At 51.4% G+C, this 16776-nt stretch overlaps 1 protein-coding gene across 2 annotated transcripts in view; it reads left to right on the top strand.

Annotated features, from left to right (window-relative positions):
- Positions 1 to 15466: 15466 nt before the first annotated feature.
- The window catches only part of LOC144611823 (synaptosomal-associated protein 25-like), a 50349-nt gene continuing 49039 nt past the window's right edge, over positions 15467 to 16776 (top strand). Inside the window, exon 1 of one of the 2 annotated variants that reach the window (XM_078431106.1) lies at positions 15467 to 15705. The gene's annotated coding sequence lies outside the window, so the exon portion shown is untranslated. The remainder of the gene's footprint in view (positions 15706 to 16776) is intronic. The other variant, XM_078431105.1, reaches the window with a different exon arrangement.

Here is a 16776-nt window from a genome sequence, read left to right as displayed (position 1 = left end):
GGAGGAAATGAAAGCGTGAATGATTTTTTTCTGTGTCGTCGAATTGGAGGAAAGGTTTGATTTTAGCTATGGTTCGAAGTTGAAGAAGCTGGCTTTTACCACAGCGTTGACTTGCTTATCAAATTTTAATGCAGAGTCAAATATCATGCCGAGGTTTTTGACATGCGGTTTGACTAGGCAGGATAGACTTCCAAGACTGCCTGTTATCGATTTGATGGAGTCGGGGGGGCCGAATAGGATGACCTCAGACTTGCTCTCGTTTAATTGGAGGAAGTTCTGTGCCATCCAACATTTTATGTCCTCAAGGCAGTGTAAGAGGCTGTTTAAATTTGACTGTTTGTTGAGTTTTAGGGGGAGGTAAAGCTGAGTGTCATCGGCATAGCCCCCCCCTCAACCTTCTAAACTCCAGCGAGTACAGGCCCAGTGCCAACAAACGCTCATCATATGTTAACCCACTCAATCCTGGGATCGTTCTTGTAAACCTCCTCTGGACCCTCTCCAGAGACAGCACATCCTTCCTCAGACATGGTGCCCAAAATTGCTCACAATATTCCAAATGTGGCCTGACCAGCAGCTTGTAGAGCCTCAGCATTACATCCCTGTTTGTGTATCCAAGCCCTCTTGAAACAAATGCTAGCTTTGAGTTTGCTTTCATTACTACCGATTCGACTTGCAGATTAACTTGTTGGGAATCCTGCACCAGCTCTCCCAAGTCCCTTTGCACCTCCGATTTCTGGATTCTCTCCTCATTTAGAAAATAGTCCACGGCCTTATTCCTACTACCAAAACGCATGACTCCACACTTTGCAGTTGTACTAGTGAGACCGCACCTGGAGTACTGTGTGCAGTTTTGGTCTCCAAATTTGAGGAAGGATATTCTTGCTATTGAGGGCGTGCAGCGTAGGTTTACTAGGTTAATTCCCGGAATGGCGGGACTGTTGTATGTTGAAAGACTGCAGGCCATTCGGCCCTTCGAGCCAGCACCACCATTCAATGTGATCATGGCTGATCATTCTCAATCAGTACCCCGTTCCTGCCTTCTCCCCATACCCCCTGACTCCGCTATCCTTAAGAGCTCTATCTAGCTCTCTCTTGAATGCATTCAGAGAATTGGCCTCCACTGCCTTCTGAGGCAGAGAATTCCACAGATTCACAACTCTCTGACTGAAAAAGTTTTTCCTCGTCTCAGTTCTAAACGGCCTACCCCTTATTCTTAAACTGTGTGGCCCCTGGTTCTGGACTCCCCCAACATTGGGAACATGTTTCCTTCCTCCAATGTGTCCAACCCCTTAATAATCTTATACGTTTCGATAAGATCTCCTCTCATCCTTCTAAATTCCAGTGTATACAAGCCTAGTCGCTCCAAAGTCTCTAAAGTGTAAGGTGTAGAAGAGGAGAAGGTAGGCCAGACTGGGAGGGAAGGTGATGTGGACTGTCTGGAGCTGTGTGTTGTGTCCCAGTACCTGGCTGTCACTGTCGGCTTCCTGCTGATTTTCTGTTCCCGTCAAGGGAGCTTATTTATCCCTGAATGACAGTAGAGCAGATGGCTGATTTGATACAGGCCGTTGCCTGAGCTAAGTCAGTTTATATTTCTGCTGTTGATTGTTGTTGATTGCATTGGATAAAATGAGGCAGATGAAGACCACGTTCATTGAGCTCCTGTCTTGTACCTGTCTTTGCACATGCACAATGGCACTGAAGCGTATCATCGGCTGTGACAGTCTTAGTTTCGTTTAGGTTAGAGATACAGCGCGGAAACGGGCCCTTCGGCCCACCGAGTCGGCGCCGACCAGCGATCCCCGCACACTAACACCATCCTACACACACTGGGGACAATTTACGTTCATACCGGGACAATTAGCGCATACGCCTGCACGCCTTTGGAGTGTGGGAAAAAACCGAAGATCTCGGAGAAAACCCACGCAGGTCACGGGGAGATCGTACAAACTCCGTACTGACGGCGCCCGTAGTCGGGATCGAACCCGGGTCTGTGGAGCTGCAAGCGCCATAAGGCGGCAACTCTACCGCCGCGCCACCTTTAAGGACGGTGGCGCAGCGGTAGAGTTGCTGCCTTACAGCTAATGCAGCGCCGGAGACTCGGGTTCGATCCTGACTACGGGCGCTGTCTGTACGGAGTTTGTACGTTCCCCCCGTGACCTGCGTGGGTTTTCTCCGAGATCTTCGGTTTCCTCCCACACTCCAACTTTGAGTTTAGGGAGACTTATACGACGATATTCCCTTACTTGGTTATAGCGGACAATTGGGAATAACAGACACCACCCTCCCCCCTCCCCCACCCTCCTGTGGCCCGTTACAACGAGGGTTTACTGTAGGGTTGCCAACTTTGTCACTCCCAAATAAGGGACAAAGGGTGACGTCACCGCCCCGCGCCCCACGTGACCTCACCCAGCCAGCGGCCACGTGCTCCCGCTCCACCAATGGCGGCCGTGCTCCCGCTCCACCAATGGCGGCCGCCATTGGTGGAGCGGGAGCACGTGGGCCGCTGGCTGGGTGAGGTCACGTGAGGTCACGTGGGGGCGCGGGGCGGTGACGTCACTCTTTGTCCCTTATTTGGGAGTGAGGAAGTCAGGCAACCCTACTCGTACGGGGACAAGGGCGAAACCAACTTAGCCCAAAATACGGGATGTCCCGTCTAATACGGAACAGTTGGGCAACCCTAGTTTACTGTGTTTCAGTGGGCGACTAAATTCTCGCTCGACGAGATGGCGGTTATGGAGATGGATGTTGAGGTGGGGAGAATTTGAGAGGGAAATGGGAGCTAAAAATCAAATGGAGGGCCACGAACATCTGGGTGATGTACAGATGTTGTAGCTGCTTTCTTTCCAAAGCAACACGCACTTTTCTTTGAAGCCTGGTGTTTGGGTGGGGGTGTGGGGGTGGGTGGGTGGGTTAAAACGATGAATAATTACAGTTCTGGTAAAGATGAGAGTTTGAACTTAGAGACTGTGGGAGGGCAGGTTACTGTTTAAAATTGAGTAGTGAACACGGGAATTAGCATGTTGCCGTTTCATGAAGCTTACCCCTTGATAAAAAAAGCACAGCCTACTCTCTGACTGTTTGTTGCTGTTGAGTTCCTGCCAAATGGAGACATAATGGAACTGCAGATGCCAGAATCTTGAGTAAAGCACCAAGTGCTGGAGTAATTTGGCGTGTCAGGCAGCGTCTCTGGAGGACAATAGACAATAGGTGCAGGAGGAGGCCATTCGGCCCTTCGAGCCAGCACCGCCATTCAATGTGATCATGGCTGATCATTCTCAATCAGTACCCCGTTCCTGCCTTCTCCCCATACCCCCTGACTCCGCTATCCTTAAGAGCTCTATCTAGCTCTCTCTTGAATGCATTCAGAGAATTGGCCTCCACTGTCTTCTGAGGCAGAGAATTCCACAGATTCACAACTCTCTGACTGAAAAAGTTTTTCCTCATCTCCGTTCTAAATGGCCTACCCCTTATACTTAAACTGTGGCCCCTTGTTCTGGACTCGCCCAACATTGGGAACATGTTTCCTGCCTCTAACGTGTCCAACCCCTGAATAATCTTATACGTTTCGATAAGATCTCCTCTCATCCTTCTAAATTCAACAAATTCCTTCTAAACAACAACAACAATTTAGAGATACAGCGCGGAAGCAGGCCCTTCGGCCCAACGAGTCCGTGCCAGACAGCGATCCCCTCACACTAATACTATCCTACACACTCGGGACAATTTACATTTGTACCAAGCCCTGCAAGCTGGGAGTGTGGGAGGAGACCGGAGCTCCCGGAGAAAACCCACGCAGGTCACGGGGAGAACGTACAAACACAGTACAGGCAAGCAACGGTAGTCAGGATCAAACTCGTGTCTCTGGCGCTGTGAGGCAGCAACTCTACCGTTTTGCGTGCCACCGTGCTGGCCCAATTAATGATTTGAGTGGGACTGAATCGCACAACCTGCTGACTCAGAGGTGGGTATGTAATTCATCGAGTCACAGCCAACACATGTGGAAGCTTCCAAGGCAAAGTGTTAATTACATGGGGACACGGATTAATCATTGCTGATTTTTATGAAGTTCGGTTTCTCTGGTAGCAGATATATAATTTGAATAATGAGAGAGAACGACCAGACACCAATAAAGATGAAACAGATGGCGGGCGATGTTGAAATGATTAGGTTTGTTATTAGATCGGATGGCGATGGCATTGTGCACCAGAAAGGCACAGCATTTGGGCAGAGGCTTCCCCTGTGTCTCTATGTCACAGATGGTGCTGGTAAATACAAATAAGACTTTGACAAAACACTTGGGGAAGGTAGTTTGGATCCATGGGGTCGGGTGGGGGAGAAAATGGGGATGGAAAAAGCAGTTTGGTTTGTACATTTATGAGCTGGACTCAGTGCCACGCGCAAACTAACACAGAGATGTGCAGGAAGGGACTGCAGATGCTGGTTTAGACAATAGGTGCAGGAGGAGGCCATTCGGCCCTTCGAGCCAGCACCGCCATTCAATGTGATCATGGCTGATCATTCTCAATCAGTACCCTGTTCCTGCTTTCTCCCCATACCCCCTGACTCCGCTATCCTTAAGAGCTCTATCCAGCTCTTATGCATTCAGAGAATTGGCCTCCACTGCCCTCTGAGGCAGAGAATTCCACAGATTCACAGCTCTCTGACTGAAAACGTTTTTCCTCATCTCTGTTCTAAATGGCCTACCCCTTATTCTTAAACTGTGGCCCCTGGTTCTGGACTCCCCCAACATTGGGAACATGTTTCCTGCCTCTAACTTGTCCAACCCCTTAATAATCTTATACGTTTCGATAAGATCCCCTCTCATCCTTCTAAATGCCAGTGTATACAAGCCTAGCCGCTCCAGTCTTTCAACATACGACAGTCCCGCCATTCCGGGAATTAACCTAGTAAACCTACGCTGCACTCCCTCAATAGCAAGAATATCCTTCCTCAAATTTGGAGACCAAAACTGCACACAGTACTCCAGGTGCGGTCTCACTAGGGTTTAAACCGAAGGTAGACACAGAAAGCTGGAGTAACTCAGCGGGATGTCACCCATTCCTTCCCTCCAGAGATGCTGCCTGTCCCACTGAGTTACTCCAGAGATGTGATGGGTAGGCAGAATTGAATTCAATTCATTGTATCTGAGCTATTTACAACTTCAGATAGTTCCTCTTCCCCTCTCTATCTCCCCCCCCCCAGTTCTCCCATTAGTCTCCGACTACATCCTTTCTTTGTCCCACCCCCTCCTCTGACATCAGTCTGAAGAAGGGTCTCGACCCGAAACGTCACCCATTCCTTCTCTCCAGAGATGCTGCCTGACCCGCTGAGTTACTCCAGCATTTTGTGTCTACCTTCCTACACGATTTACAAACAGTGACTTCATTTTATTCCCTTTGATCTGTTCTTCCATTTTAATTTCCAGGAGGCACTCCCTCTATTCTGGGAGTATTGGGGGGGGGGTTAATCCCTCTGGACCTGCCAAATCCATTCACGTGAGCCTAGTGTGTCGGAAGGAGCCGCAACTGGTGTTTTACACCGAAGATAGACGCAAAATAATGGAGTAACTCAGCGGGTCAGGCAGCATCTCTGGAGAGAAGGAATGGGTGACGTTTCGGGTCGAGACCCTTCTTCAGACTGAGGGGTAAGAAATCTGAAGATGGGTCTGGACCCGAAACGTCACCCATTCCTTCTCTTCAGAGATGCTGCCTGACCCGCTGAGTTACTCCGGCATCTTTGACCCCAAGACCGAGTGGCACAGAGTCTGGAGAGACGCCAACAACCAACAACGGGGAGGCCATCACAGACCCCACCGTGAAACCACTGGGGTTTAACCTCCATCGCAAGCAATGGCCAACCCTGAACCAGGATCCCCACCCTCCATGCAAGAACAGCCCATCACCTGCACAAGTGGGGGGTGACAGACAGACAGACGGCCCTGCTTGCGACTGCGGATATCCAGACCAGACAATCCCACACATGGTGAATGGCTGCTCACTGAGGCTTTTCCCTGGTGGCATCAAGGCCATCCACCCAGCGACTGATGCTGCCCTGGCCCGGATGTCCACCCTCGGCCTACAGTTTTAGGCTGTGCGCGCCACACGCAAGAAGAAGACTCCAGCATTTTGTGTCTATCTTCGCTTGAGCCTAGTGTTAACTAACATGCCACCTATGAAGAATCTCAGTGGGTTAAAATCGCAGAACTATCTCCTGCTTATTGTGCAGGAAGGAACTGCAGATGCTGGTTTACACCGAAGATAGACACAAAATGCCGGAGCAACTCAGCGGGACAAGCAGCATCTCTGGAGAGAAGGAATGGGTGACGTCTCGGGTCGAGACCCTTCTTCAGCCTTCTTGAGTCTGCAGAAGGGTCTCGACCCGAAACGTCACCCATTCCTTCTCTCCAGAGATGCTGCCTGACCCGCGGAGAAGGAATGGGTGTCGTTTCAGGACGAGACCCTTCTTCAGACAGAGTCAGGGGAGAGGGAAACTAGAGATATGGAAGGGTACAAAGAGCATGTAAGGTGTGAAAAGGACAGATCAAAGCAGACGATGCTCAAGGAGATGTTAATGGTTCATTGTTGGCTGACGGGGAAGCTGCCAATGAAGGAATGCTGCCGGGACTGCTGAGTTACTCCAGCATTTTGTGTCTTTTTGGTGTAAACCCGCATTTGCAGTTCCTAGTAGTTGATGCTTGGGCTGAAGGGCCTGTTTGCTGTATGTTTCTATGATGCTGCAGCTGTAAACATCGTGGGTCCCAGCAAGATCGATCTGTGCTGAGTTAAGTAGCTTGATGCAGTGTACAACTACACAGTGGAACTTTGTTAATAAGGTAAGGTTTCTTGTGCATGTGGAAATCGTAACACCTACGAGCATTGATACAGGGAAATACAGGTAGTGCAGTGTAGACTAAAGTTGTGTTTTAATATATGAAAATTCACAATTTTATGGAATACTAATAAAGACACCAAAAATAAAAATCGAGACGTTCAATCCCCTCTCATCCTTCTAAATTCCAGTGTATACAAACCTAGTCGCTCCAGTCTTTCAACATATGACAATCCCGCCATTCCGGGAATTAACCTAGTAAACTTACGCTGCACGCCCTCAATAGCAAGAATATCCTTCCTCAAATTTGGAGACCAAAACTGCACACAGTACTCCAGGTGCGGTCTCACTAGGGCCCTGTACAACTGCAGAAGGACCTCTTTGCTCCTATACTCAACTCCTCTTGTTATGAAGGCCAACATTCCATTGGCTTTCTTCACTGCCTGCTGTACCTGCATGCTTCCTTTCAGTGACTGATGCACTAAGACACCCAGATCACGTTGTACGTCCCCTTTTCCTAACTTGACACCATTCAGATAATAATCTGCCTTCCTGTTCTTACCACCAAAGTGGATAACCTCACACTTATCTACATTAAACTGCATCTGCCATGCATCCGCCCACTCACACAACCTGTCCAAGTCACCCTGCAACCTCATAGCATCTTCCTCACAGTTCACACTGCCACCTAGCTTTGTATCATCGGCAAATTTGCTAATTTGTCTCAGCAGGTCAGTCAGCATCTCTGGAGAGAAGGAATGGGTGACGTTTCGGGTCGAGAGCCTTCTTGAGTCTGAAGAAGGGTCTCGATTTGAAACGTCACCGATTCTCGATTTGAAGCTTCTCTCCACAGCCTGTCCCTGCTGAGTTACTCAGGCAGCTTTTTTGTGTCGTCCACCTTCGGCACCTGCAGTTCCTTTATGACTTATTTTGTGAAGCCACCTCTTTGTGGCAGTCACCCTGAACGGATTTGTGACAGTGAGAAAAATCATCATTCTCCTCCCCTTGGGAGATGCGTAGAATCTTCTCGGAGTGTTAGTCGGGTGAGTAATCCTGTGATTACTCACTCAGTGAGGAGGCTGAATCCATTACTAATGATAAAAGGTCTGTTGGGAGCGAGTGGGAAAGATGTGTCAGGCACTGCCGAATGCCTTTGTCAGTCGTGTACCTATCAAAGGCGAGGGAATGGAAACGGTGGCTATTTTAGGAATCGGTGGCCACGTCCAGACCTGTCCTGTCCACTGAGCGTCCTGGAACATAGTTAGTGAAGCCTGCTTACACTGTGACTCAACACAATCGAACTCACGGAGCAACGCGGGCATTAATATAACAGGTTCCGGGTGAAGTGTGTGTAGGTTGGGAGGAACAGGGAGAGTGGGACATGTGGGTTTGGACAGGGGCAGTGAGAGGGAGAATTGCTCTACTAGAGATATGGAAGGGTACAAAGAGCATGTAAGGTGTGAAAAGGACAGATCAAAGCAGACGCTGATCAAGGAAATGTTAATGGTTCATTGTTGGCTGACTGTCGTATGTTGAAAGACTGGAGCGACTAGGCTTGTATGCCCTGGAATTTAGAAGGACGAGAGGAGATCTTATCGAAAGGTATAAGATTATTAAGGGGTTGGACACGTTAGAGGCAGGAAACATGTTCCCAATGTTGGGGGAGTCCAGAACAAGGGGCCACAGTTTAAGAATAAGGGGTAGGCCATTTAGAACTGAGATGAGGAAAACCTTTTCAGTCAGAGAGTTGTGAATCTATGGAATTCTCTGCCTCAGAAGGCAGTGGAGGCCAGTTCTCTGAATGCATTCAAGAGAGAGCTAGATTAGAGCTCTTAAGGATAGCGGAGTCAGGGGGTATGGGGAGAAGGCAGGAACGGGGACACTGATTGAGAATGATCAGCCATGATCACATTGAATGGCGGTGCTGGCTCGAAGAGCTGAATGGCCTCCTCCTCCTATTGTCTATTGGGGAAGGTGCCAATGAAGGAATGCTGCCGGGCCTGCTGAGTTACTCCGGCATTTTGTGTCTTTTTTGTGTAAACCCGCATTTGCAGTTCCTAGTTCCAAAAGGGATTGCTCTATCCCTTTGCATTGACTCGTGGCCGAATGACTTCAATACCACGGATCTAACTTCCAAACGTCAGACAGATTTAAAGATGCAGTGTGGAAATTGTGAGTTGCAGTAAACAGTGGTGATCCATTTTGTCCATTGCCAATCGGTGGCGCAGCGGTAGAGTTGCTGCCTCACAGCGCCGGAGACCCGGGTTCGATCCCGACTACGGGCGCCGTCTGTACGGAGTTTGCACGTTCTCCCCGTGACCTGCGTGGGTTTTCTCCAAGATTTTCGGTTTCCTCCCACACTCCAAAGACGTACAGGTACGTAGGTTAATTGGCTTGGTGTAAATGTGTAAATTGTCCATAGTGTGTGTCGGTCAGTGTTGATGTGTGGGGATCGCTGGTCGGCGCGGGCCCGGTGGGCCGAAAGGGCCTGTTTCGGCCCTGTATCTCTAAACTAAACTAAATTTGCTCCTGAGAAGGTGGAAGTGAACAACTTTCTTCAAGCCTCTTGTGTCAGAATCTTGTGAATCTGTGGAATTCTTTGCCACTGAAGGCTGTGGAGGCCAAGTCCGTGGATATATTTAAGGCAGAGATAGATTCTTGATTAGTAGAGGTGTCAGAGGTTATGGGGAGAAGGCAGGAGAATGGGGTTAGGAGGGAGAGATAGATCAGTCTGAAGAAGGGTCTCGACCCAAAACGTCACCCATTCCTTCTCTCCAGAGATGCTGCCTGATCCGCTGAGTTACTCCAGCATTTTGTGTCTACCTTCCATCTGCAGTTCTTTCTAACACATAGATCAGCCATGATTGAATGGGGTAGTATGCTTGATGGACCGAATGGCCTCATTCTACTCCTATCTCTTATGACATAACATATTCTGTATCCTTAGGATGTTTTGAAATGCCTCTTGCCCAGAGAACATACCCTGTTAATGTTAATGGGGGGGGCCAAAGGAGGAAAGAATGTTTCTCAGCTCAGTATCTCAGTATCAAAAGAGAGCGAGAACGAGAGAAACCTCTCCTGCATTGGTGTAGCGTCCTCTCCTCCTCCCCTCCCTCCTCTCTCTCCCTCCCTCCCTCCCTCCTCTCTCTCCCTCCCTCCCTCCCTCCCTTCTCTCCCCCTCCCTCCCTTCTCTCCACCTCCCTCCCTTCTCTCCCCCTCCCTCCCACCTCTCCCCCTCCCTCCTCTCTCTCCCTCCCTCCCTCCCCCCTCCCTCCCTCCTCTCCCCCTCCCTCCCTTCTCGCCCCCTCCCTCCCTCCTCTCTCTTCCCCTCCCTCCTCTCTCTCCCTTCCTCCCTCCTCTCTCTCCCCCTCCCTCCCTCCCTCCTCTCTCTCTCGCTCCCTCCCTCCCTCCCTCCCTTCTCTCCCCCTCCCTCCCTCCTCTCCCCCTCCCTCCCCTCTCCATCCTCCCCTCCCCTCTCCATCCTCCCCTCCCCCCCCCCCCTCCCTCCTCCCCTAATCCCCAAAGAGTGACACAGTGTGGAAACATGCCCACACCGGCCAACATGTCCCAGCTACACTAGTCCCTCCTGCCCGCGCTTGGTCCATATCCCTCCGAACCTGTCCCATCCATGTACCTGCCTAACTGTTTCTCAAAAGTTGGGATAGTCCCAGCCTCAACTACCTCCTTTGGCAGCTCGTTCCATACACCCACCACCCTCTGTGTGAAGAAGCTACCCTTCAAATTCCTGTTAAATCTTTTTCCCTTCACTTTGAACCCATGTTCTCTGGTCATCGATTCCCCTACAAGAGACACTGCATTTACCACGATCTATTCCTCTCATGGAATGAGGAGGAATTTGTGTCTTGAGTTCTACTAAGCACACAATGCAAGAAACATTCGCAACCCTGAGCACACATTGAAAATCTTTGTAACACTGCCAATGATTATATAACATGGACGTAATCAATGGCATCATCAAGTTTGTAGCCCACACTCCGAGCCCAGGGGTTGCTAAAGGGATGGCTTTACATCCATATACCCATTAGATTCACATCACACCATGAGATCTTGAAATGTTGCCAAGATTTCCCGTTAATGTAAAATTTATAACGCTGCCTCCCAATTAAAAGCTTCACACTGCAAGTCACGACAATGACAAACTGGGCAATTTAAACAAAAAGAGGGGAGAATTGTTACCATGAGTTATTGAAAGTGGAGAGGACTGCAGATAAACTAACTGCTTGAGATGATAAATGAAACAGGCGATGATGGAAATTTGGACCCGCAGGTAACAGGTTAGCCCTACGCAGGTGAAATGTGTAGGAAGGAAATGCAGATGCCGGTTTACCCCGAAGATAGACACAGAAAGCTGGAGTGACAATAGACAATAGGTGCAGGAGGAGGCCATTCGGCCCTTCGAGCCTGTACGCACTGCCATTCAATGTGATCATGGCTGATCATTCTCAATCAGTACCCCGTTCCTGCCTTCTCCCCATACCCCCTGACTCCGCTATCCTTAAGAGCTTTATCCAGCTCTCTCTTGAATGCATTCAGAGAATTGGCCTCCACTGCCTTCTGAGGCAGAGAATTCCACAGATTCACAACTCTCTGACTGAAAAAGTTTTTCCTCATCTCCGTTCTAAATGGCCTGCCCCTTATTCTTAAACTGTGGCCCCTGGTCCTGGACTCCCCCAACATTGGGAACATGTTTCCTGCCTCTAACGTGTCCAACCCCTTAATAATCTTATACGTTTCGATAAGATCTCCTCTCAACCTTATAAATTCCAGTGTATACAAGACTAGTCGCTCCAGTCTTTCAACATATGACAGTCCCGCCATTCCGGGAATTAACCTAGTAAACCTTCGCTGCACGCCCGCAATAGCAAGAATATCCTTCCTCAAATTTGGAGACCAAAACTGCACACAGTGAATCAGCGGGACAGGCAGCATCTCTGGAGAGAAGGGATGGGTGACGTTTCAAGGTCGAGACTCTTCTTCAGACTGAGAGTCAGGGGAAAGGGAAACGATAGATATAGACGATGATGTGGAGAGTTATAGAACAAATGAATGAAAAACATGCCAAAAAATAGTAACAATGATCAAGGAAACAGGCCATTGTTAACTGTTTGTTAGGTGAAAACAAACGCTGGTGTGACTTGGGTGGTGGGGGGATGGAGAGAGATGGGGGGGGGGGGGGGGGGGGTGGAGTGAGAGGGAATGCAGAGGTTACTTGAAGTTAGAGAAATCGAAAATCATACCACTGGGATGTAAGCTGTAATATGAGATGATACCGAAGACGGACATAAAATGCTGGAGTAACTCAGCAGGTCAGGCAGCATCTCTGGAGAGAAGGAATGGGTGACGTTTCAGGGTCGAGACCCTTCTTCAGACGTGAGGCAGTGAGACAGTGAGGGGGTGAGAGAGTGAGACAGTGAGGGAGTGAGAGAGTGAGAGAGTGAGACAGTGAGACGGTGAGGCAGTGAGGGAGTGAGGGAGTGAGACAGTGAGGGAGTGAGACAGTGAGGGAGCGAGGGAGTGAGACAGTGAGGGAGTGAGAGAGTGAGAGAGTGAGACAGTGAGACGGTGAGGCAGTGAGGGAGTGAGGGAGTGAGACAGTGAGGGAGTGAGAGAGTGAGAGAGTGAGAGAGTGAGACAGTGAGGGAGTGAGAGAGTGAGAGAGTGAGAGAGTGAGACAGTGAGACGGTGAGGCAGTGAGGGGGTGAGACGGTGAGGCAGTGAGGGAGTGAGGGAGTGAGGGAGTGAGGGAGTGAGACAGTGAGGGAGTGAGACAGTGAGACAGTGAGGGAGTGAGACAGTGAGACAGTGAGGGAGTGAGACAGTGAGACAGTGAGGGAGTGAGACAGTGAGACGGTGAGGGAGTGAGACAGTGAGGGAGTGAGACAGTGAGACTGTGAGACTGTGAGGCAGTGAGGCACTGAGACAGTGAGACTGTGAGGCAGTGAGACAGTGAGGGGGTGAGACAGTGAGACAGTGAGACAGTGAGACTGTGAGGGAGTGAGACAGTGAGGGGGTGAGACAGTGAGACAGTGAGACAGTGAGACAGTGAGACAGTGAGACAGTGAGACAGTGAGACAGTGAGGGAGTGAGACAGTGAGACAGTGAGACAGTGAGGGAGTGAGACAGTGAGACAGTGAGACAGTGAGACAGTGAGACAGTGAGGGGTGAGACAGTGAGACAGTGAGGGAGTGAGATAGTGAGACAGTGAGACAGTGAGACAGTGAGACAGTGAGACAGTGAGGGAGTGAGACAGTGAGACAGTGAGACAGTGAGACTGTGAGGGAGTGAGACAGTGAGGGGGTGAGACAGTGAGACAGTGAGACAGTGAGACTGTGAGGGAGTGAGACAGTGAGGGGTGAGACAGTGAGGGGGTGAGACAGTGAGGGAGTGAGACAGTGAGACAGTGAGACAGTGAGACTGTGAGGGAGTGAGACAGTGAGGGGGTGAGACAGTGAGGGGTGAGACAGTGAGGGAGTGAGACAGTGAGACAGTGAGAGGGTGAGACAGTGAGGGAGTGAGACAGTGAGACTGTGAGACTGTGAGGCAGTGAGACAGTGAGACAGTGAGGGGGTGAGACAGTGAGACAGTGAGACAGTGAGACAGTGAGACAGTGAGGGGGTGAGACAGTGAGACAGTGAGGGAGTGAGACAGTGAGACAGTGAGACAGTGAGGGAGTGAGACAGTGAGGGAGTGAGGAGTGAGGGAGTGAGACAGAGAGGCAGTGAGACAGTGAGGGAGTGAGACAGAGAGGCAGTGAGACAGTGAGACAGTGAGGGGGTGAGACAGTGAGACAGTGAGGGAGTGAGACAGTGAGACTGTGAGGGAGTGAGACAGTGAGGGGGTGAGACAGTGAGGGAGTGAGACAGTGAGACAGTGAGACAGTGAGGGAGTGAGACAGTGAGGGAGTGAGACAGTGAGGGAGTGAGGGGGTGAGACAGTGAGGGGGTGAGACAGTGAGGGAGTGAGGGAGTGAGACAGTGAGGGAGTGAGACAGTGAGGGAGTGAGGGAGTGAGACAGTGAGACAGTGAGGGAGTGAGACAGTGAGGGAGTGAGACAGTGAGACGGTGAGGGAGTGAGGGGGTGAGACAGTGAGGGGGTGAGACAGTGAGGGGGTGAGACTGTGAGGCAGTGAGACAGTGAGGGGGTGAGACAGTGAGACAGTGAGACAGTGAGGGAGTGAGACAGTGAGACTGTGAGGGAGTGAGACAGTGAGGGAGTGAGACAGTGAGACTGTGAGACTGTGAGGCAGTGAGACAGTGAGGGGGTGAGACAGTGAGACAGTGAGGGAGTGAGATAGAGAGGGAGTGAGGGAGTGAGACAGAGAGGCAGTGAGACAGTGAGGGAGTGAGACAGAGAGGCAGTGAGACAGTGAGACTGTGAGGAGAGTGAGACAGTGAGGGAGTGAGACAGTGAGACAGTGAGACAGTGAGACTGTGAGGGAGTGAGACAGTGAGGGAGTGAGACAGTGAGGGGGTGAGACAGTGAGGGGGTGAGACAGTGAGGGAGTGAGACAGTGAGGGGGTGAGACAGTGAGGGAGTGAGACAGTGAGGGGGTGAGACAGTGAGGGAGTGAGACAGTGAGGGGGTGAGACAGTGAGGGGGTGAGACAGTGAGGGGGTGAGACAGTGAGGGAGTGAGGGAGTGAGACAGTGAGACAGTGAGGGGGTGAGACAGTGAGACAGTGAGGGGGTGAGACAGTGAGGGAGTGAGACAGTGAGGGGGTGAGACAGTGAGGGAGTGAGACAGTGAGGGAGTGAGGGAGTGAGGGAGTGAGACAGTGAGACAGTGAGACAGTGAGACAGTGAGGGAGTGAGACAGTGAGGGAGTGAGGGAGTGAGGGAGTGAGACAGTGAGACAGTGAGGGAGTGAGACAGTGAGGGAGTGAGACAGTGAGGGAGTGAGGCAGTGAGGGGGTGAGACAGTGAGGGGGTGAGACAGTGAGGGAGTGAGACAGTGAGGGGGTGAGACAGTGAGGGAGTGAGACAGTGAGGGGGTGAGACAGTGAGGGAGTGAGACAATGAGGGGGTGAGACAGTGAGGGAGTGAGACAGTGAGGGGGTGAGACAGTGAGGGAGTGAGACAGTGAGGGGGTGAGACAGTGAGGGAGTGAGACAGTGAGGGGGTGAGACAGTGAGGGAGTGAGACAGTGAGGGGGTGAGACAGTGAGGGGGTGAGACAGTGAGGGGGTGAGACAGTGAGGGAGTGAGGGAGTGAGACAGTGAGACAGTGAGGGGGTGAGACAGTGAGACAGTGAGGGGGTGAGACAGTGAGGGAGTGAGACAGTGAGGGGGTGAGACAGTGAGGGAGTGAGGGGGTGAGACAGTGAGGGAGTGAGGGAGTGAGACAGTGAGGGGGTGAGACAGTGAGGGAGTGAGGGAGTGAGACAGTGAGACAGTGAGACAGTGAGGGAGTGAGGTAGTGAGGGAGTGAGACAGTGAGGGAGTGAGACAGTGAGGGAGTGAGACAGTGAGACAGTGAGGGAGTGAGACAGTGAGGGGGTGTGGGAGTGAGGGAGTGAGGGAGTGAGGGAGTGAGACAGTGAGGGACCAGACGGATCCTTTGTTCTGGGTGCACTGGCAGCTCCAGGAGGGATGGATGGATGGATGGAGCTGGGTGGAGTCTGGACTCAGGGAGCAGCCAACGCCAGTCAAAGGCTCGGCTGCATCTGATGCAGAGAGCGTGTGGCTTCGGATGAGGAAGGGTGGGAGGAGACTCAGCAGCGCCTCGCTCGCCCAAACCCTTCTTTAAAACCCGTGATTCATCCGGAGACACAACAGGAGGAGCAGAGGCAGAGGTCTGCGTTGGGATTTTACCCCCTGCACCAAAGGACCACCTCGAGAGAGAGAGAGAGAGAAGAAGGTCAGTCTTCATGTTAAAGGGGGGAGGGAATCTTGCCACTTCACTGTGTGTTGGAGAAAATGGGTTATTAAGGGATGAAAGGGCCATCTCTGTCTGAATTGGAAGATTTGCAAATAATTCTGTCTTAACAATCTCTGTCTGAATTGGAAGATTTGCAAATAATTCTGTCTGAACAATTCCCTGTCTGAATTGGAAGATTTGCAAACGGTATGGATGCTATTTTTTCAGACAGGGACAGATTGCAAATGCCAAGCGTGTTGCAGTCAGAACCAGACGCCGGCGTCTGTCTCTGATGCTTTCTACACTCAGTCTGAAGAAGGGTCTCGATCCGAAATGTCTCCAAATCCCTCCTCCTCTCCTCTCCTCTCCTCTCCTCTCCTCTCCTCTCCTCTCCTCTCCTCTCCTCTCCTCTCCTCTCCTCTCCTCTCCTCTCCTCTCCTCTCCTCTCCTCTCCTCTCCTCTCCTCACCTCTCCCCCACTCCTCTCCTCTCCTCTCCTCTCCTCTCCTCTCCTCTCCTCTCCTCTCCTCTCCTCTCCTCTCCTCTCCCCTCCTCTCCTCTCCTCTCCCCTCCTCTCCCCTCCTCTCCCTCCACTCCCCTCCCCTCCCCTCCCCTCCCCTCCCCTCTCCTCTCCTCTCCTCACCTCTCCTCCCCTCCCCTCTCCCCTCTCCCCTCTCCTTACCTCTCCCATCTCCTCTCCTCTCCTCCCCACCTGCCGCCTGGTCCCAACTGAATCTTCTCGCTGCCCATCCCTTCTCTCCTGAGATGCTGCCTGCCCCGCTGAGTTACCCCAGCATTTTGTGTCCATCTTCGGTGTCAGCCAGCGTCTGCAGCCCCCCAGCGTCTGCAGTCCCCCCACCCCCCCCCCCCCCCCCCCTGCACGTTTCGTGTCTTGTCTGCTTTGTACAGGGTACGTGTGGTCTGTTTGGGAGGGATGCTGGTCTCCACCGAAGATGGACACAAAAATGCTGGAGTAACCCAGCGGGTCGGGCAGCATCTCTGGAGAGAAGGAATGGGTGAGGTTTCGGGTCGAGACCCTCCTTCAGACTGAGAGGGAGACAGGGCGAGGTGT

This window comes from Rhinoraja longicauda, chromosome 41 (genome assembly GCF_053455715.1).
Source record: "Rhinoraja longicauda isolate Sanriku21f chromosome 41, sRhiLon1.1, whole genome shotgun sequence".
In the NCBI taxonomy this organism is placed as follows: Eukaryota; Metazoa; Chordata; class Chondrichthyes; order Rajiformes; family Arhynchobatidae; genus Rhinoraja; species Rhinoraja longicauda.
This window is presented reverse-complemented; position numbering and strand designations above follow the sequence as displayed.